Source organism: Pseudonaja textilis, chromosome 7, assembly GCF_049901715.1.
Source record: "Pseudonaja textilis isolate UNSWEBS1 chromosome 7, rPseTex1.2, whole genome shotgun sequence".
Lineage (NCBI taxonomy): Eukaryota > Metazoa > Chordata > Lepidosauria > Squamata > Elapidae > Pseudonaja > Pseudonaja textilis.
In genome coordinates this window covers 28,137,359-28,160,213 of record NC_141996.1, presented here as the reverse complement: position 1 = coordinate 28,160,213, position 22,855 = coordinate 28,137,359, and the positions used below count along the sequence as shown (strand labels likewise).

At 34.5% G+C, this 22,855-nt stretch overlaps 1 protein-coding gene across 7 annotated transcripts in view; it reads right to left on the bottom strand.

The window, feature by feature from the left end:
- The window catches only part of ZBTB20 (zinc finger and BTB domain containing 20), a 489,101-nt gene that overhangs the window by 226,959 nt on the left and 239,287 nt on the right, over nt 1-22,855 (bottom strand). For 3 of the 7 annotated variants that reach the window (XM_087937277.1, XM_087937279.1, XM_087937283.1), the window contains one exon: nt 20,529-20,648. The exons of the other annotated variants lie outside the window; for them this stretch is intronic. The gene's annotated coding sequence lies outside the window, so the exon portion shown is untranslated. The remainder of the gene's footprint in view (nt 1-20,528; nt 20,649-22,855) is intronic. 7 annotated transcript variants of the gene reach the window in all.

Below are 22,855 nucleotides of genomic sequence, written 5' to 3'. Positions count from 1 at the left end.
TTGTATTGCAATTTGGTTCAATGAGGACAAGTAATATAAAATACTTAATTTATTTAATAATTCCATGGATTTATTAAATCACGATCTTTACAAGATTAGTGCTGGGAGGTAGGAGGAGATTATTAACTAATAAACAGGCTTAAGATAACCCCCATAGTCAACAAAATATCTATTATTTAAACAATTTCACACCAAAGAGCCAAGATGTGTATCCAACTTAATCATTTAAATGTTTTTTTAACAAAAAAACAATGTGTATTACAACTATATTTTGAATAAAATAAGCTTGTTACTAATGACAAATAAGTGATACAAACTTACATGTTTTGGGTCCCATGATATGTGGAAAAAAGCTACTGTTCCACATTTGTTATGCAGATCACACATACTGGGACCTCTTTTTCAAGTTGCAGATTTACTGTGAAATAGTGATTGGCATGAATGCATGCCCTCTTATGAAAAAATATAAGGGATGAAACTATACAATATATATTTTATATAAAAATATACAGTTAGCATTGAGGCCAGAAAAGGAGACATTGTGGTACCTACTTTGAAATTGAGCATTAGACTGAAAAACTTCCAGAACTGGGGTAAGAATGGCTGACACTAGACAGAATTCTAAGGACCAAACATTACAACCTCCTGCACTGTTGTAATTATCTGTTCATAATAAATTACTCTGAACTAACCTACACAATACAGAAAACAACATGCTCTCAAAACCAAACACACAATCAATCTTTAACGATCAATAAAATATGCCAATGTGCATGAGAACTTCACTGCTCTACAAATGCTTGCCAAAATAAAATTTACCAAGAATATTATGAGAGCTGCTGTGCCAAAAGGAGCTCATACATTAGATAATTTAAACTTTTTAAGAAAGATGCCAATTCAAATTAACTTGGTTTGAAAAGTGATTATCTCTGTAATTAAAGAATTTATAACTTTATTGGCCAAGGAGCATAGTCTTGTTAACATCATTTTCTCCTCATGTTTCCAAAGTTACTTCTTTTTTAATACACACAATTACTAAACTCAAATGCCTAAACTAACATGACTGGAAAAATTTAATAATCCCTAGAATATGGCCATATAGTTTTCTGTTTATATATTACAAACAAAAATATCGCCATTTCTGAAAGCTTCTCTTCCTGATAAAAAATTATTAATAGTACACTTATTCTTAAGCTTAATTGAATTCTGCTTTTCTGCTATATAGACCCACATATTTTAGTATGTCCTCTAGAGCAGCAGGAAATAGATTTGCTCTCTCATCTAACATTTAGCCCTTCAGGCTAAATGTTATCTAGGAGGAAGTACAAACTTTCCATTAAACACTTTTATCAATTTTTATAGCTATGCCCATTTTCTTGCTGGAAAAAGATGGAAGGACAGGATTGCTCTATTTATTTCAAAGCTGAAGTTTCAAATCAAAACTCCTTAAAATAATCATAACTATAAAACTGGCTTCTAGTGCCTGTTGCTTCTGTATCAAAAAATGAAATGTATGACTTTTAAATAAATACATTTTAGCAAGATTAAAATTGTTTGAAATTGTTTACGAAATGATAACAAATTAAAATGTAACGTTGAAGACTTGATACATAAAGCAGGGGAGAAAGGAAAGTCGACCAAATCTTCTAAAGGTCTCAGAGATAATAAGAATAGTAATTGATTTCCAGTAATCATCTATATGATAACTTCCAACTTTGGTGGAAACTAAACTCAAATCTGCAACATGTAACATAGTGCAGACAAAATAGGAGGAATAAAATCCATCCATTGAAATTACTGATTACACTTTTTTGGGGGGAGGGGCAGAGAGATTTAAATATCCATCTTAGCCTGGAACAAGAAAAAATGTTTTATGCAGCCTACACAAATGAACAGCCAGTTATACTGTTTATATCCATTAAGTTTAAGGTAACTCTTCTCTCCCCTGAGTGTAATAGCAGAATATAAAGATTATGCAGGAATGACTCTTGTCCAGCAACTTAAAAAATGAAATACTAAGCTGGCAGGAATAGCTAACACCCAAGAAGATAGGCTCAAGATCCAGATGGATCTTGACAGACTAGAACACTGGGCCATATCTAATAAAATGAAATTCAATATAGAGAAAAGTAAAGTCCTACACTTAGGCAAGAAAAACCAAAAGTACACATATAGACTGGGTGAAACCAGGCTCAATAGCAGTAACTGTGAGAGGATCTTGGAGTCTTAATGGACAACCAGCTAAATATGAGCCAGCAGTGTGCAGCAGCTGCCCAAAAAGCTAATGCAATCCTAAGTTGTATTAACAGAGGGATACAGTCAAGATCAAGGGAAGTACTAATATCACTCTATAAAGCCTTAGTAAGACCACACCTAGAGTACTGCATCCAGTTTTGGTCACCACATTATAAAAAAAATGTTGAGACTCTAGAAAAAATACAAAGAAGAGCAACCAGGATGATTAGGGGACTGGAGGCTAAAACCTACAATGAACGGTTGTAGGAACTGGGCTTGGCTAGTCTAGTAAAGAGAAGGACCAGGGGAAACATGATAGTGGTCTTCCAATATTTGAGGGGCTGCCACAGGGAGGAAGGGGTCAAGCTATTTTATAAAGCTCCTGTAGGCCAGACAAGGAATAATGGATGGAAACTGAACAAGGAGAGATTTAACCTGGAAACAAGGAGAAACATTCTGACAGTGAGAGCAATCAACCAATGGAACAGCTTGCCCTTGGAAGTTGTGGGAGAGCCATCAGTTGAAACTTTCAAGAAGAGATTGGACTGCCATTTGTCAGAAATGGTGTTGGATCTCCCGCTTGGGCGGGGGGTTGGACTAGATGACTTACAAGGTCCCTTCCAACTCTGATTATCTGTATCTGTATATATGTCTGTATAAGAACAAAATAGTCAAATGTAGTTTTCTTTCCCACAACAGGCATACAAGCACATCAAAACAACTCAAGCAAACATTATCCTACCATGTCCATCAAGCATTACTCTTTTCAATTTGTCAGGATTCCCGGATAGTCATCTGCTTCACCCAAATAGAGAGAACCTTTCATAGATGATTAAGAATTCTCAAACCTTATTATTCTCAGGCAAAACATCTTCAACTAACTTCTTCAACCTCCATTGAGTCTAACAATCACTTCTTGATTGACAACACAACTACTCCTTCCAATCAACAAATACAGAAAGAGAAGATTTTTTTCCTGACCAGCAACCACTGACCACAATAGGATCATGCTAGAATTGTCATCTCAACATGCTTCATAGCTGAACTGTCTTTATTGCAATTGATTCAAACAGATATCACTTCTTTAAGGATACATATAGTCCAAAAAACCCAACAACATTAGGATGTTTTTTGGACTATAAGTAGCATTTGGTTAATGACAGCAATGGGACTAGAATTGTCTATGCCAGGGGTGTCAAACTCATGATATCACGGTGGCATCACATGACGTAGCTGGACTTTCCCCCCCCTTCACTAAACTGAGTGGGCGAGCCCAGCATGTGATGCATCCCACCTGCGGGCCAAGAGTTTGACACCCCTGGTCTATGCTAAGTGACCCAGTGGTAAAATATGATGTCACTTACTGATGGTAGTTCTTGTTGCCATTGTTAAGTGCATCCCATAATGTCATTAAGATATCACATGGTCACCATTTACAACCACTGTCTTGGCTTCACCATTGACTCTACTTGTTCAAAGCCAGCAATGAAAGTCTCAAATAGCAATTACCAGATTGCAGAATGCTACAGTGTAAATGCAAGCTGACTGCCAAGTGCTTGGATCACCATCACATGACACAGGGACACTGAGATGGCTAGAAGTTAAAGGATTGGTTATAAGTCTTCTTGTTCTAACATGAAGCAAGGCACTTAAATGAGGACAAACCATATCCAATCTAGCCTCTAGCAAACCGGGCGGAGTGAATTGGTGCATATTCAAAAACAGACAGAAGAGATTAATAAAAGGGAACCTGCAATCTTTATATATTACTCTTACATTTATCTTGTTTATTCCAGTTGATGAGCTGAGATTCATTACTGATTTGAATTGTTTGTCCCAATTATAAACCCGTGAAAGGAAATTTGGAAAGTTTTATAATATGATTTAATTCAGAACAAAAAGCACAAACAAACGATTGATGTCTGAAAAAACATTAAATGTTTCACACGCAAGCAACATGGGCAAATTAAAAATAAAAAGCCTAGATCCAATATATTACAATTTAAGAAATTAAAATTATATAAGGAAAACAAAAGTACTAGGATTTTAATATCACTAAATAATATTTAAGAACAGATTTCTCAATTTATAAAAAACAAATTTAATACAATGTATTATAAATGCCTAATGTAAAACAATTGTTAGCATTAAATGACCCAGAGATGATGAACTATAAGTATAATATATGTTTTAAGTGCAACTTTAATGTTTCTATTGATCAAAATAAACAAACTCATATGAGAACTTTTTTGATTACATAGTACATTAGAAAGCATCAGCAAAAAGGCAAAGATTGTAAGATACATTCTCTACTTATTCTAAATAGTTTATGTAAATATATGTGCTAGGAAACATTCACTAAACAGAATACAGAAACTTCCTAATTAGGCCTAATTTTAGAAGAAAAGCTCAGCTAGAAATAATTGGCAATCTCTATTGCTAAAACTGAAAGCTTATTTTAGATTTTATGTTGACTAGCATTGATTGATTGATTGATTGATTTAAATATTTCTATGCTATCCAAGTTAGAGAATGTGTGTTCAGGTAGCATAAACAATTTAAAAAAAATCATAACATCATACAGAAAATTCCAAGAACAAAATACATTTGAATACCACCATTCCAGTTCTTGTTGGGGCCTGGATTTTAAATGACCTTTTTGTTTTTTTGCAAGATATGGACAATCTTTTAATTAATATGTACACACTGTATTTTTCATTCACCTAACCAGAAGAGCTCATCACAAAATAAAATTAGTAAAAAATTAGAAGATGGTATATTTCAATAAATAGCACATAATGTGCAAAAGGGAACAAAAAACTTGATGAAGGAGAAAATCTAAACGTGCTGAGAGTTAGAAACCAAGTTCACAATTTGGGACTGCTTCATATTAAATGTCAATAGATCCACAAGTGGTAGCTGTGGTGCCAACTTTAACCCTTCTTGAGCCTGCTAGATTTATCAAGTTATCTATAGTTTTATTCCATTTTACCTTAACCATTGCAGCATACATTTATACTTTAGCTGATACTTAAGAATGGACATCTACAGTGCTGGTCCAACAGTTTGGAAGATATCCTCTGGAAAGTAGTGTTTGCCTTCCAAAAGCAACCAAGATGCACTTAGTTGTTATTAATTTTAATATTAAAATTATTATATTAAAATTAATAAAACTAACCTGTGAGTTTTCAGGATGACCTATTTAAATAGAGAGGCAGAATAAATATTGAATAAATCAAATACTAATGGCAAATCAGCTTTTTCCTAAATTTCTTTACACTGCTCTCTGTTCAGTGACAACATGTGAAATGAGAGCTTTCATCATTCCTGAAGCAATGTGCAATTTCTACTGTATCATCAGCATTCCATTGAAACTGTCCTAAAAAAGAATCCGAAATGTCCTGGGAGGAGACAAATGCTAGCTGATTGGATGAATATAATGCTTCCTTGCTGGCATGAATTTGCAGTGGATAATACTGTTAGATGAATGTAAGTAGGATTTTTTCTCCTTAAATTTTCCAATGAATGTTATGTGAAGTTGAATCACTGTGAAGTATTATATTTTTTTTAAATGAATAAATGACTAAGGATAGGCAAGTTTTTATTATAGACTATTTTTACTTTTTTGGTCTGTAGTCATTAAAAATCATAAATTATCTTAAGTTACTTGGCTTCCGAAAAGTAATATAAAGTAGCTGCTATATCTAATGCCTGGAAATATTTTTGTACTCTGGCTTGCAAATATTGAAATAGCAATCTATCCGCCCTAAGCACTAAAGTGCTTTTTCTGTCCATACATGGTGAGAATGAATATATATCCTGAAGGCCAAAACAACAAGATGAATGCCTTCACAAAACAAACAAAGCATGAAAACAAGTATTCCAATAATCTGAAGATATATTTAGAATTAGCTTCCAGTAATACAAATGTCTAGGTGGTAAAATGCACGAAATAGTATGTTGGCTTGCAAGGTAGTCTCTTATTTTTGATTAGAGGTCTTGGCTGACATAGAATAGCATGAGAATAAAACTGGGTTTTGGCTGCAGCGGTGACACACTGGCCAAACTGGGCAAAATGTATGAATACTGACCTTATCATTAACAAGAATGCTGCTTGTGGCAGAGGTGTGGCTATGCCTAGTGACTTGGTCTATACCCTTATATTCAATTGTGTCTTATTCTTGGAGACTGCCAGGACAAGCCCCTGCAGTTTTCTTAGCAAGGTTTTCAGAAGTGGCTTGCCATTCCTTCTTCCCTAGAGCTGAGGGAAAGAGATTAACCCAAAGTCACCTGGTTGACTCTGTGCCTGAAGTGGTACTAGAACTTAAGAGTCTTCCCAGTTTCTAGCCTGGTGCCCTAGCCACTGCATCAAACTGCCTCTCATTTTCCTTTTCTCCAAAAAGTGTTTTATAAAGACCTCAATCGCCTGGCTGAGGTGTTATGAGGGGGTTGAATTCAAATTTATGCAAATTTGCAAAAAGTTATCCTCTTTAACTGTGAAAAATAAGGATGTGCTCACTCCTGCTCACTTAAGGATTTAATGAAAGCCCCCCAAAATGGGCAAGTGTGCATTTATTTTTGCTTGCAAATGCAATAAAAAGTAATGATAATATAAGACTGTTGAAAAATGGTAAGGCTGCAAGTATAGCTGGTATACCTGAAGAAATGGATATAGACATGGCTTGCTTACAAATGCCCCCCCCCACTTGTTTAATTGTTTATGAAAATTGCAGCTGTGCCTGACAATTAGAAGAATGCCACCACTGTTGCCCTCTATAAAAAAGAAAAGTGACAAAATTTCATGTAAAAACTGTAAGAGCATTAATCTCTTAAGTATTGTTGGGAAGGTGTTTAGCAAAATTTTGATTGAAAGGCAACAAGAATGACAATGTGCAGTATGGCTTTATGCCAGACAGGTGATGTTCAGACTAGATGTATATTCTTCAGTAAGTCACATTTGACAGTCAATTTGTGAGATAGGCAGCCATACACATTTTGATGAAAAAAATGTACGAATATAAGAAAGTATATTTGCAATGAGAACTTAACAGTCCTATATTAATCCTCTCTGGAACTAGACACATTCAATAAAATCTAGGACTCTACTTGAACATACATAATCAGCCACAGCAACCTAAATGAGATGCTAAGTAACTACAGTATATCAAACCAGCAACTATATTTGTGTAGAAATGTGCGTCTCTGTGTATAACGTACATATAGCTTCAGGTGCAGATATTTTGCACAAGTACTGTCTGGAGGAATAGATTATCCATCCCCCAATTCAACAGCAGAAAATGGAGAAAGAAAGATGAAGATATATTTGAAGTTAATTTTAAAAGATAATGAATTATATTCTCACCAAACAATAAATATGAAGAAATTAAGAGATCCTAACAAATATATTGGTTTTACTATGTTAAATATTTTTTTTACTAATCTTGACAATCTTCTGAGTTAGGCCTTATCCATGGTATACCTGGTGTATGCATTATTTATGCATTTAATATTCATGTTTTGTTCCTAACAAAGATATTTTTCATTTTGTGATATGTAGTCATTGTTGCTGGCTTTAAGCAAGGATCAAGGGTTGTTAAGCAAGGATCTTTTCATGACTTTTCATGACATCCAACAAGCAAAGTCAATGGGGAAACCAGCAGGAAGTTGCATGTCCTGGATGACCTATAAGTAGACCAGAAGGCAGGTAAGTGGTTGCTGCGGCATGACACACATGCAGCCAAGTGGAATTGGGTGTTGCCAGATGTGGGATGGTGTGCAGGTGGCTGTTGTGGTACTGCATATAAGTGGTGGAGAATGCACTGGTGGTCCTGTGACATCACATAAACAAGCTGGGAGTGGATGCTGCCAGGTACAGGAGAGTGTGCCGGTGGTAACCAAAGGGTTAACATAAGCACAACTGACAGTGGCTATTGCTGAGGTGGTAAGTTGCTAGAGGGATACCACAATGAGGTGTGAGGACATCTGGACATGGCTGCTCCCTTGGAGAAAGAAGTGTACAGATGGCTGCAGCACCACCACCCAAGCATAGCTGGGTAATGCATGCACTATGGAGTGAGCATAAAGAGGTGCTCAGGGCAGACACACTGGCTCTGGAATGCAAGATTCCTGGGATTCATATTCCATAGTCAGACTCATCCAGAAAAAAAGTGGCAGGTGTAGGAGTGACTTACAAGAGCAATGTTCCCTATCAGCTTCTCCACTGGCTTCGTTTGTAGGAAGCTGGTAGAGAAAGTTGCAAATGGCAATCATGCGTCCCTGGGATATTGCAACTGTTGTAAATTGGAGACAATTACCAAGCGCCCAGATCATGATCATGTGACCACGGGGGTGGGGACACAGCAGGAACTTGGAGGACCAATCGTTAAGTGTAACTCATTTAGTGTAACTTCAAACAATTGTTCAATGAGTAGTCATTATCCAAAGATTACTTGTATTAGCTCTGATATAAAAGTCAGTAAGTAATTATAAATTAATATTATATTAAATTATTTTTAATAGCTGCTGTATTTGTGGTCATGGCAAATCCAATTTTGTTAGGAAAATCATAGCTGCCTGACTATTTTCAGTTACTCCAGAAGCACTATTAAATCAAGGAGAGAGTTTTGACCCATCTACACATATCAGTATAGATGGGATGGCCTCAGGATCACTTTTTAAAAAAGTATTTCAAGTGTTGAAATATTTCTGTTGTCAATGCTTTCAAGCTATCATTCTAAGTTACACAAACACTTACATAAAAGCTTCACTTAGATCTCAGATAAAATGTTCTTGATTAAAAGGGAACAACTAGAAAAAAAAAAGACACATTCTTCAGTTTACATTTATGTATACATTTCCAAGCCAAGACCTTGAAATTCGTTTTATTTGTTACACACAGCAGATTTCAGCTTCGGCATGCATTACATTAGCTGTCCAGGCAGATTAAAGGCTCTCTATTCCCTCGCCTTTAATTTTTGTGTGCTGCTTTGTGGAAGGTGCCAGCTTCAGAACAGACAGTTCTGCTAAGAAGGACATGGGGGTGGGGAACATAGCACTAAGAAAATTTAAATAGGACTTGTGATCAGAATAATCCATAAAAGGGAGCATTTTAGAAGAACACGCTACATCTTTTTGCTTTATTTTAAAATAAATTTTAGTATATGTGCCAAGGCAAGATATCTGAATGCAATATCAATGGATATGGCCTAGCTTTTCTACATCTGATTCTCAAACTAGAGGCACAGCCTAGGAATCTGTCTCCCTCCTCGCCTCTTTTAAATATCTTAAGTTTTTTTCCTTTCATTTTTAACTTTGGAAAGTATACGTATTTTCCTCCTTAAAAGTTGTATGTTATCCTCCCCCCTTTTGAACGTATCATAGCACCAGGAAAAGCATTTCCTTTCAAACTAATTTTTGTGTGACAGAAGAGCAAGCATATAAAAGCAAATGAAATTAAACTTAAGAGTAACCAAATCTAACTTTCAAAAAGCTTCTGGCTTTAGTAAAACTGCTTTATCAAACTTGAATGATAACTGCAAGTCTTTGCTGATCGTTGACAGAGCTCTTCTATTTTGGGGGGCTTCCGTTTCTCCCTCCCCAGAGTTAGAGGAAAAAGATACAGTGCACATTTTTACATTCTCTAAGCCTGCAGTTGTTTTTATGTAAGAAGCAATTTGTTTGGGTCATATCAGGTCAAATGGGAAGCCTGCCCAGCTCTTGGTTTTAAAGGAAAAACATACAGAAAAACACAAAAACACAGCAGTTTCCTTCGTTAAATTCCACTCTACCTGCTATGGGCATGAAGCCACAATGGAATTTCCCACCCTGGCTGAGGGCACCAGAACTTATATTTTAGAGCATTTGGCAATTTATAGAAAAATATTGCTTTCAAATGAACTTTGAGGCAAGGCTATTAATACTCGGCATACGAGTGCTCTAAAATTAAACAATGAAAATACAGACCAATTGGATGTGGGCTAATTCTGAAAGTTCCTAATTGGAGCCAGCCTCCTTTGGTGTCCATAACCTGAAGTAATCCCACAAAAGATAAATTCACTTTTATGAGATTAAAAGGTAAGACTACGAAGTTACTTTTACTTTGTTAGACCAACTGATCATGTCGTTTCTTTGCATAATTTCTTTGATTGTTGTGAGGTGCCCAAAGTAACAGAGAGTCAAAAGCATTAAAGTTTAATATATTAACATTGATTGCATAATCAGCCAGGTGTTGAGATTGCATTGGGCCTTTTTATCTACTTATCAAGTCCTTCCCAAGGACCTGGGTTAGGCAGAAGTTATTTGATGGTATTGTCCCAAGATATAAACTGTTCCAAGTAAAGCTACCTTTTGCAATTGACTGATATTATTATTATTTGGTAGTATGAGCTCTTCAAGCTCAAGAAGGAGTTTTTTTGCAGAGGTAGCTGGTGATGAGTGTTTTACCAGGAATGTTATCACTTCCTATTTCCATAGCTATTAATGAATACTTTTAGGTGTATATGAGATATGAATAAATATTTCAGACCAAAAATCATTCTGTACATTTTCTAACTAGAAAAAAGTCTGTAGAGATTCTCAGTCATTCAGGGAGGATGGTGGGTAATGAAAGGATTTATATTCTTTAAAGACAGCTGATTATTTGCAATCTTTTAGAGAGTCATTGAAGGTTGGAGGTTTATCTTTGTCTTCAGGGTCACCTGAGTAGTGCTCATGGTTCCTGCAGTCTGCAATTTTTTTCATCTGGAAATCCATTCCTATTCCCACACCTTCCAAAGGGTGTGCATCCAAAATGGTATAGCCAAAAGTCTGTCGGAATATAAATCTTTCTATTCCCCACTATCCTGTCGAAACCGAAGAAGCTTCTTAGATGAGAAGCAAAATGTCTTTAAAAGAAAAAACAAAAAAGTCCAGTTGCCTCCTGAAAAAAGTACCTTTGGGTCTAACTAGAAAATATATCCTTACTGATAACAAAATCAGTATTGATAACATTGCCCAATTTAGATAATTACATTGGAACAAAGTAAGCAAAGATCAAATAAATACACCATATTTATTCTAATGCACAAGTGATACTGCATTGTCTATCTTACTATCCTATAATGAAAAGCAAAGACCTGATTAGACTAGTGCAAAACAGAAAAATAATGCATAATTCTTTCTGCACATGTTATTTTCCCAATCCAAAGAACCTGCTCGTTATATTTTTCCTTTAGTACAACAAATCGTTTGATGGGAAGTGACTCTACATCTGTAAAATAATTGTAGGATAAGCACTGCTCCATAGTAATGCCAAACCAAATGAATTATCCTTCAAGTCCTAGTTTAGAATTAAAATTAAAATGACAGAATCTCTCAAAGGGAAAGTTTTATTTGCTATTGCAGAAAAGTTAACCAAATGGACTGAAATGTGGTCCCAAAAGGGTCATTAAGTTAAACATGGATCCGATACTTTCAGTTAAATGCAAAAATATGAATCGGAATGTGTTTGAAAATGTATGCACAAAAATATATGAAATTCACACTTTGTACCTTACAGAACCCTTGCAGGAAGAAACATTAAACTTCTATTGTCAATAAGTAACCTTATATTTACAAGATTGTGATACTGCTTTGGAAACTGTTCTTTGTTGTCTCTACATGAGTGGGACACAACAGAAAACAAATTCTGAGGCACATTTAAAGTCTGCAAATGAATTGGCTGCTTTAACAATCCAAAACAAGTGATTCACAGGCACTCATGAATGTTTTTTGAGAACCTTTTAAAAATATTTTTCTTAGCCTTAATATCAAATACATGTGTGATCATTAGCTTAAGACAGGAAAAGCTAATCAGTTCATTGTCATAGCTAGGCATAACTTCTAACTATCATAGATGCCTTACTTAAGAATCAATTGCCCAAGACAAAGGATTTATTCATTCAGTATAATGATGTCACAAGAGAACTGAATGTTTTCAGCTTAGTAACTACTTAACATTAACAGATTGGCACTTCTCAATTCAAAAATCCACTCCATCTATAAGCTGAAACATTAGATGCAAGTTCATATGATTAATACGCTGCTGGGCTGTATCAGTACCTCTTAGTACCTTCTCATAAGTAATTTACAGATTGTAGGGCATCTGAGGCTACAAAACACAAACTGGAATATGTTTGAAGCAATCCCCATTATTTATGCTTATGGTTGTTCATGAAAGAAATAAAGTATCAAAAAGTAGAAAAAACAAAATGGTACAACAATGCTTTTAAAAAGGTCTGTGCCCTACTGATTTTACAATACAGAACTGAAAGTCAAGAAAATGGCTCTAAAGAACTGGGAAAAAAAATAGAAAACTGATTAAAACATTAATTTCAGCACACTGAGAAACTCAAAGAAATTCACTTTTTATCCCCTGATTAGCTTCCAGATCTGTGCATGGGCTAAATGTGGAACCTTGAAAGTAGGGGTGTGATTGAACCAGTGTAACAACTGTTCGGTGAGGGTGTGTGCTCCGTGTTTTAAAAAGCTAATACCTTCAACTGCAGCTGAAGAAAACAGTTGAAAAGCATGCAAATCAACTGCTCTAACAAAAAGACATAAAGCTGTTGTGGTTCACTGGCAGCAGATGCAGACGGCTGAGGTCTCGGAGAGCGAGGACTCAGATGAGGGGGCTGCATGTGATGCAGGGATGGGGCCAAGACTATCAGGGAGTGGAATGCTGCCTTCGCAGATTATGGAGGCTGGCAGCAGTGATGAAGATGTTCCCGAGGAGCCTGTGCCCAGTGCATGTGCACTCAGGGCTGTTCGAAGGAAAGAGCAGCTGCAGCAGCACAGGTGACTCAGGAGTAAGGCTGCAAGGTAATGGCTCCTCCCTCAAGAGATAAAAGCCAACTGAAAAACCAGAGTTCTTTGCAAGAAGCAAAGAAGTTTTTGCACTCAAGCCTGATGGACATTTGGAATGTCTTAGTTGGTGTTTGGAGAATCTTTGTGTTTGAAATATTTCAGAATAACTTTATCTACTGTTCTTGGTAGCCTTGCACAACCTTGGTAAGGCTTGTTCTTATGAGAGACAATTAGTTTGAAACAGCCTTTTAACCGTGAAGGAACAAAATTCGTAAAGAATCATTAAAAGATTTTTCTGTTACCTCTGATTTGTGTTTGTTTCCTTGGAACAAGGTTTGGGTCAGAACAAAAGTATAGGAAAGAGCAGGGATGGGTGAGTGGGCCTACATGCTCATCGGAGCGAACTGGTTTGGAGCCAGCTGATCATCAGAACAAAGGGTTCACTCGAACCTGTCCGAACCGGGAGAATCCCATCCTGCTTGAAAGTAACATGAGTTAAACCAGTTGAAAGAGAACAGCAGATTAACTAACTAATTCATTTCTTCACACCAATTCTTCCAAGATGCCATTCTTTTGCTGTTCTCTTTTAACTGGTTTAACTCCTGTCACTTTCCAATGAAAAAAACAAGGCATTATTATTAATCATCACACAGTCAGCCAGATGTTCAGACTGGGTTTGGCATTTTTGTCTACCTGTTGAGTCTTTACCAAGGACCTGGGATAGACAAATCTGGATGCTTGATGGTGTGACAGATATTGTCGCAGGATGGAAGCAGATCCAAATAAAGCCACCTTCTTCAATTGACTGATGGCAAATTTGTCAATGCCTATGGTGTTCAAGTGGCGCTCCAGTTGTTTTGGTTTATTATTATTATTATTAGTAGTAGTAGTATTAGTATTAGGAATGCACCTTGACTTAAAGTGGTATACAAAGGATAACAGCTTAAAAAAATATAATACAAGCCAATTCAAAAACATATATAGAAAAATAATCCAACTCTATCAATCCTTTATCAACTCTAGCCCAAATAACAAACAAGCCCAAAATACATCAGAAACAATTATGTTACATCTCAAGAATCATGGTAGTTGTTCTTAGTTAGTACCTGCTACAAAATAAATCAAGCTAGGTAGTAGGTGAAAATAGGGTAAGTTGCAGGAATAACAACACTCACAAATATCCTTACAATTATAAGTCCTCAAAATGTTAGCCATCTTGCAAAGGGTTCCAGTTTGAGAAAGGTTGCTAATTCCCTACAATGATGTAGGAACAAAACCTGAAGAGAAACAGGAAATAGCTTCAAAGAAAAAACAGATATAGTGTAAGGGATATTAGTATGATGTTGCTAAAGATACACAGATAAAGATTTTGAGAAAAATGCACATGTGACTTTGTGGCTGCTGCTAAACTTAATCGGTTTCAGTAGATCTTTTGCATTTTGTTATAAATAATAGAAGTTACATACTGTACTTTTATTATATCTTACATCTGAGGACTTCTTATGACTTAATTAAAAGGGATACTGCCAGGTTAAAAATCACAGACTTTTTTATTAAGTAATTTCCTTACCTGTATTACTAATAACACTTTGGGTTATTAAGCAGAAACAATTTTTAAAATCTAATTTACTACTTTATGTATTTAGGCAATTGACTTTTTACAGCATCCAGGGAAATGAAAATAGGTTGTCAGCTTCCATTTCTGCTCATTATCAATTCTACTGCAGATTTTTTAACATTAGAACTGGGTTCTGGATTTTGGAATTTTTAAAATAAAAGGGAGCTGTACCCCCCCAAAATAGGGCTTTTACCCGTTTGCTTAAAAAACTGACAATTTTTAAAACTCTGATCTTTTTTTAAAAAAAATCTGTATTAGCATCAAATGGCTTTCAAGCTATCTCAAATTTCTTTTCATTTTTACAAATCAAATATTGCAGGCTGGACCATTCTAATCCACTCTATAACTACTGTATATAAATGGCCATTCTATGTATCTTAGTGCAGTCACAGAAAATTTTTCAAAACCAAGTTTGCATTTGGTGAAAGACATCACTTTGGTACATGGGATTTACAGGATAAATGAGTATATAAAAATATGACTGGGTTAATTTTTGAAAATTTTTGCTTCGTATTTCTGTTAGCAAGGTTGTTTAAATTGAATCTATTTGAAAGCGTTAATGCACCTTGTTTCTCATGAGCAAAAAAAGAAGTTTAAAATGAATGACAATTTTTGCAATCTGCTATCGCGTTTCTATTATCATTTTGGAAGTGATTGACTTTAGCCAAGCATTACATTTAAATATAGTTATTTTTTGTACTTTGTTTGTTGCACACAAGAACCAATAAACTCCCCACACATTGGGCTTATTGACAAATAATGATAGTGAGCATTTATGGAAACTGAAATGTCAGAATAAACTTTTCATCGCCATTCCCAAATAAGATGACAATTCAACATAACATGGAGTCAATACACTGATGCACTGTTTAAAACAATTGGAAGCTATAGTTGTAAAAGTGCCATGGACTAAGAAAAGCAGTAATAAGTAGAAGTGGTACAGTCCCCAAATTTGTAAGATGCGTATATAATAAAGAGTGATTTGCAAAGAAGAGACTACCTGAAATTAAACAATTCGCCAACATACTGATCTTGTGAAAATTGACAGTTGCATGTATTCCTGAAGACAGAACTACAGGTAGTCTTCAACTTACAACTACAATTGATGTTGCTGAGTGAGAAATTTGTTAAGTGAATTTTGTCCCATTTTACACTTTCCTGCCACATGTGTTAAGTGAATCAGTGTAGTTGCTAAGTTAGTAACATGGTTAAGTAAATCTGGCTTCCCCATTGACTTTGCTTGTCATTAGGTCGCAAAAGGTGATCACATGACCCCAGAACCCTGCAATTGTCATAAATATGAGCAAGTTGTCAAACATTGGAGTGTAAATTGTGTAACCATGAGGATACTGCAACGGTCATAAGTGTGAAAAATGGTCTTACTTTTTTCAATGCCATTGTAACTTTGTATCATTAAACAAACTGCTGTAAGTCAAGGATCACTTGTAAAGCTGACATTATACCCAAGGTAACTGTTAAGAAGTATATCAATCAAAGATATATATTGGGATGGATGGATGCAAAAAAATCCCTGATGAATGACATAATATATCAGTGCTTATATTTAAATGTAATGTATCTGATAATAGAATGCTTCAAGCCAGTACTAATATGAAGAGGGAACTGGGTGTCCATTTCTATCACCTTTGGCTGCTGCTATTGCTGCTACCTTTCATCTGAATGCTCTTCCACGCTAAGATAAAATATGAAAAATACCTGCATCGATAATATGTCTGGATCAAAGTGCTATCAAAGATTTCAACATAGCCATTTCCATTGGCATGGTATTTTTTCAGTGTGATTGAACAGTTTGCTTTTCATTTGCAAGAGGAAAGAAAAAATGCAAGAGGAAAGTTAGTTCTTTCTCTTTCCCTCTCATTATGTTTATTTGTGGAGCTATGCTTGAATACAACAGACAGAAAAGAAATATAATGAAACCATTTACAACAAGAAGAACATTCCCAATAGTCCTCTCTAAAGATTAAGAAAAAAGAGTTGTCAGAATTAAACTGTTGCATACTTCCAAATATGTAGGATCAGAAAGTATCAAAGTACTATGCTTTTTTAAACATTTACTACACTTAACCTCTTTTCTGAACAAAAGTTTATATCAAGTTAGCTATTAACCATTTAAAAAAAGATTCAGTACTGGAACATATAGTAATATACCCCACTAAAATTAATAACCAATGAATCAATAGCTGGGACAAAATTGAAATGCAAATTTGCATTAACTCATTACTTTAAATAGAATTCAATGAGTTTTAATTAAATTTTTAGTAAGAGATCAGGCCAAATGTGCATGATTGAATCTCTGCCTTTGTTTATATCAGTCATAAAATGCACATTATAACAGGCAGGGTTTCAACTGCAGCCTCATAACTCTCATCTTGATTTTTTGGCTGGACAACTTGGAGCAGGGGAAAAAGAGTATAAATATCCTTTTCTGAAGAATACAATGCCTTTACACAGGATCATAATGATAATAACAGGTAGACGTGGAGGGCTTTAAAATGAATATATTAAATTGCATCAAAAATAATCAGTGTTTCCTGCAGGTCTTTAAACATATAAAAATGAAATTAACACAGTGCCATGCAACGATTTCATTCCAGTTTACTCTATTATTTTGCACCAAGAACAATTCTAGTTACTCTTCCAAGGCAGCTTCAATAAAAGCATACCTTTAACTATGATGGAACCACAGCATGAGTAAGTTGCCAGCTCCAACCAACTGGAACTGTTTGTGCTCCTTTGATTCAAATATGTATTTTTCTGTGAAAAAAATAAAGAGGCGTTGCTTTTTAAAGAAGGTGATCCATGCCCTTTCCCAAGAGCTTTTTCTTCTTTGGATCTGAATAGCTGTATATTTTGTGCATTTCCTCATTATTATGCATATTGCTTCCTACTATTTTTAGACCACAAACTTTGTTCTGGAGAGTGACAATCAATATATACATTTTGCTACATTTAAAATACTGAACATTTCACTACACCCTTAAATCACAAAAGCCTGTTAGTGGCTTATCTTGGACATATGTTTATCCAAAATCTATGTTGAAAATAAAACTGTGATTGGCATAGAGTAGAAAAGAAGGACATTATTTTTTCTTGGTGTTTATCCTTCACTTAATAACTACAATAAGCTCTTCACAATTCAGCCTTGATTATGTTTAACAGTATCTTACGGACACATCTGCTGAAAATAAAGATGTAATTAATTTTCATTGTGGGTTTCCTTTCTCAAAAGCTTGTTAGGGCCTATATACAGTATTCACCATATTCAACTTGAATTCTAAACTGTTTCAGAAGTTACAATTAGTAATCCAGAATTGTTGGGGAACTAGTTAGACTGTGGTGGCCTACTTCCATAAATATCTCTGGATTTCAATCAACTGAATAAATACTAATATTTTGTCCTTTGTCTATGTATGCTAAGCACATCATACACTGTCTGGAGCTCTTAGGAGATAATCCATTAAGACTACACCACATTAGCCACAAAGCAAATGTTACATTAAAAATATTAAAATGTTGATGGTAGTTTAGCTTGAGATGTATTCCCCTTTCCTATGATGAAGAAAGAGTACATCACAAATTCTGAATTGCTTCTCTATGAAATGGAGAAAATCACACACAAAAACAGTAATTAAAAAGCATTTCCTGGAAATGATTATCTTACTTTAGCTCAATCAACTAATATATTCTGTAAGAGTAAGAACATTCTACAAATATTGTAGGGTATGTGGACTAACATCTTACTGCAAATCATTAGTGATCACTAATTATTATTAATGTGAAGCATCTAAAATATATAGTTGTTTTGCCAGAAGTAGCTACTCCATGCTGGAAGCCATCACAAGTCAATATATTTTAGCAGAAAGATTGGCAGTTAGGTATTTGTGTAACCGGGTCCAGTTTCAGTCACTAATATGTCCACTTTTTCTAAAAAAACAACAACCCCAAAACAAACAAGATCTATAGGAAGAATCTTTCCCATAGTTCTCAGAATGCTGACGCCTGTCAAAGTAAAAAGAAAATAAAAGGATCATGGCAGCATGAGCAAAGAGTAAGTCTCAGTTTGCAATCATGCCAAGACATAATTATTTAAGGATAATTTGTTGAAAAAGCCATAGTGGCCTGGCCTGGTTCAGATATAACACTTTCATAAACTATGGTTTAGAAAGATAGTGGTTGATCCCACATAATGCACTATTAATACAATATTAAACAAACCATATTATACTTTATAGCAATGTGTGAATTCAGCAACGTGAATTCAGCCAAAGGTAAGAAAGAACAAATAAAAAAGAAAGCTCTAAAGAAACACCATAATAATCTATGTAGGAGCTGAAACAGTATTCTTAGAAAATAACACATTTACTTTACAGAGGAACATATGAGATAATTTTGAAGAAGGAATGTAAGCAATGTTAAGGAAACAACTCAGTCCTGCAAAAGACACTCAAGTATAAAAAGCCAAATCAAGATAAGAATATGACTGTTTCATATAACATGAAGTAAAACAATATTTTGTCAAATTATCAAGATTCCATTATTATACCTACAAGAATGAAGAAAGTTCCAGAAGTGCTTGTGTTGTCTATTATCTAACCTGATTTATCTCAAAGGGCCAATATATACAGTATAATACATTTATGTATCATCATAAGCATTCTGAATACTGGTAATCAAATTTGTTCTGAAGTTGTAAATGGTCTTAATTGTTCACTATTCTTTTTCTAATTCATCCTCCTAGAGGATCACACAATATCCCCCTAAATATTGTTAATTGAACACTGAAAGGAAGTATTTCTTTTATGAAAAAACATCAGTACCATGTGAATGATCCCAATATGATTATTTGGAGACAACACAATTTATTTTAAATTCAAAACAAAATCTTGAATGCAAATTTAATAAATAATGCTCCATAGCATATAACACCTATTTTAAAAATTATCCCACTTCAGACTGATGCTAGTTTGATTATGTAGCTAGTACCTATGTCACCCTCTTTAAATAAGGATCTTCAGTCTCTTTCTACAGTTAACTTCCAAAATGTTTTCAAGTTCTGAATCGTTATCTGGTATCTGCAACAGATCAAATGACTACACAAATTGGAGCTAAATCTGAAGCAAACAGTAATCACTACTGTAATCACTAATCAAGGGATTGAAATTCAGCAATATTATCAATATTGCTCTTAAAAAAATCTAAATATTCTCTTGGATTTAGTTGTCCACTGCCCTTATGTCCATTAACGTGCTATTTTCTACCAATTTTGGAAGATATATTTCATTTGAATTATAATATTTTCAAGGTATTGGATTACCTCTGAAGAGAATACAGATTATATATGATGGCATTATAGAAAGCTTTTCTCAACAGCCTCACTACTGGTTCATAGGCTGAAAATGATGTTTTTGATGTATAAAGTCAATTGACATTGGTCTTTTTTTTTTGCATTCATTATTTGATTTGATTTACAGTACTGTTTATTCCTAAGAATTTTATAAGTTCTGTAAAAACCCCAGTACAATGATATTTATGTTATTCCACAAACACATAGCACAAATGAAAGTAATGGAGGTATATGATAACCAAGGAGCTAATTGCAAAATTTAACATATACAATAGGTCAAAGAAACCTTATGTGGACCATGATAAGAAATATATTACTTCTTGGTATACATTCACACATGAATAATCTCATGTAGGAGTTACATGTCTGAAAGAAGGAATTCTATGTAGGTTTCTGATGGGTTTCTATTTATTACAGTCTAGGTTTTGAGAAATTATTTAAAAGAACCAAAGAATTGAAAACATACATGCAAGGACATGCAAAAAGCACCTCTTTTCCAAATGTTATAGCAGTTGCCTCTTTCTTCAGGTTTGTAGAACTGTCTAAGAAGTTGTTTCTAAACTATTTCCATTCCAAGCTAGGGGGTACTTCTGGAGCCATCATGTGAACCTGGGAAAAGATGTGGCTGCTTTATTAATTGAAAAAAGATGATTCATACATAGCAATAGCAATAGCACTTAGACTTATATACCACTTCACAGTGCTTTTACAGCCCTCTCTAAGCAATTTAAAGACTCAAAAAACATTTATCCTGTAATATTTGTCCCAGCTTTTATGTATTTTAGCGTAGCAGAAGCAGAAAACAAATAAGCAAATCCTAATCTGAAGGAATATATCCCATGTGCCTGGATCCTGCTTTGATGAACACTCTCATACAGCTAGAATGGTACAGTAGAAGCACAGATTTATGAGATGCATACATCTCAGTTTTTGTTTCATTCTCCTAGCAGCCTTGAAAAGATTTGATTTCCCAGCAGTACTACTAATACACAGGAAGTTGTTTAAAAAGTCACTTGTCCTGTACATGTGCCAGTTTTCTTACCTGCCAACGAAACTAATATTACACAAGTTTCCACCCAAGATGTCCATAAAGCTTTATCCATTAGTTACTTCAAAGTGCACAATATTCTCAAAAGCCTAGTGATATGTAAGCAAAAATAATTCTCAGAGTTCTAAACTAGGTCCAAAGCTATTTCAGGTATTACCAAAATGCTCTGTTGAGGTACATTAAATTGCCATTGTACTGAAAAAATAATTAACAACCTACATTTTGGGGGATCCATTATGTGAACTATTTAACTGATCAGTGATTTAGTCAGAACTTGGAGCAATCAAGGGACAAAACATAAAACACTAAAGCCAAATCTTTGAAGAGCTGCTTTGACAAACTAAGATAAGAATAGGGACATTTTATTCTTCTCATTAAGGCTAAAGAACATATTAAAGCAAAGTAATTAGAAGTGCTGGTCAAAAGCATCTCTTCTGATGACTTGTCAATTTAGCTAAAGTTCTTAAAATCTATCACTATATAATGGCTTCACAGTTGCTCAAGAAAAAAAAGTAATGACAATTTTAATTGCCAATATAACTTATAAGAAAAATCTAATGTAAGCAAATAATTTAATAACAAATGGAATGAAAACAAGGTCATTGTTTTCAATCCAAAGGTAACTATGTATTTAAAAATAAATGCAATATATTTTAACTTTTACTTTGCTACAGACTTGCTATTTTGATTGTGAAATTGAACTGTTATTGGTTTATTATATATTATATTGTACATTTGACTATTTTTAATTTACACTATTCTCAACCTGACATAAATATTATCCATAGAATATAAATGTCTTTATTAATGCCTTAATTGAATTAATAAAATACAGACAACTAAATCTTTATTTACAGTACTTGTTGTCTATTTTACAAAAGGAAAAAAACTGAAAATATAATCAGAAAGGTAATTCTAAATATACTTTGATTCTGTGACTCATTTAATTCAATTTCACTTATGTTATTTTACCTTAATGTGACCTACACTGCAGACTGTCTCACATGTGCTTTTTCTTTCAAAAGGCAACTAGACTATGCTTTTTTCCTTAAGAAAACAAAAATGATGTTTTGTTTCTTATCCAAGAAGCTGGATGATGGGAGATGGAAGGATTAGTTCTGACAGGATAGGGAACGGAATAGAAAGATTATATTTCTTTGCAGTCATCTGGTGATTAGTACTTTCTCTGAGAGATTATTACTTTCTCTGTCTTGTTTTCTTTATATCATAAGCTGCCTTAAACTTTTAAACAGAAAATCATAATATAAACTGAGCAAATAAAATACATCAACAGGATTAACCAAAACATTTCTAGTAGAGAAGCAATATATGGTGGTATTCTTTAAACCAATTACCATCAACTTCTTGGACATCTTAGGATAACTATAAGTTCCATCAAATGACTGTATCCTACAGAAGATTATGAACGGTGATCTCATATGATATGTAGTTCCTGTCAACTTTCTTTGCCATTCTACAATTTTATGTTAATACTATTGTTGGTAATCAGCAGTACAGTTTTTCACCAATTGTAGTCAGAGACTTATGAAAAGTATAGTGTAAATCTTAAATTGGAAGTACAAGTAACAAAGAAATATTGAAAAATTTCCCTAAGGAAAAATGAAAAGCCTGTTGAAGCAACTATATAGGAGAAAGTAGGTTTGTTGTTACATTTTCACTTCAGCAGATTTACAGAACAATTTCTATGCATCCTGCTTTGTTTCTTTTGTTTTCCATAGTTTCTGGTAGCATCTCAAGGCAAGCTTCT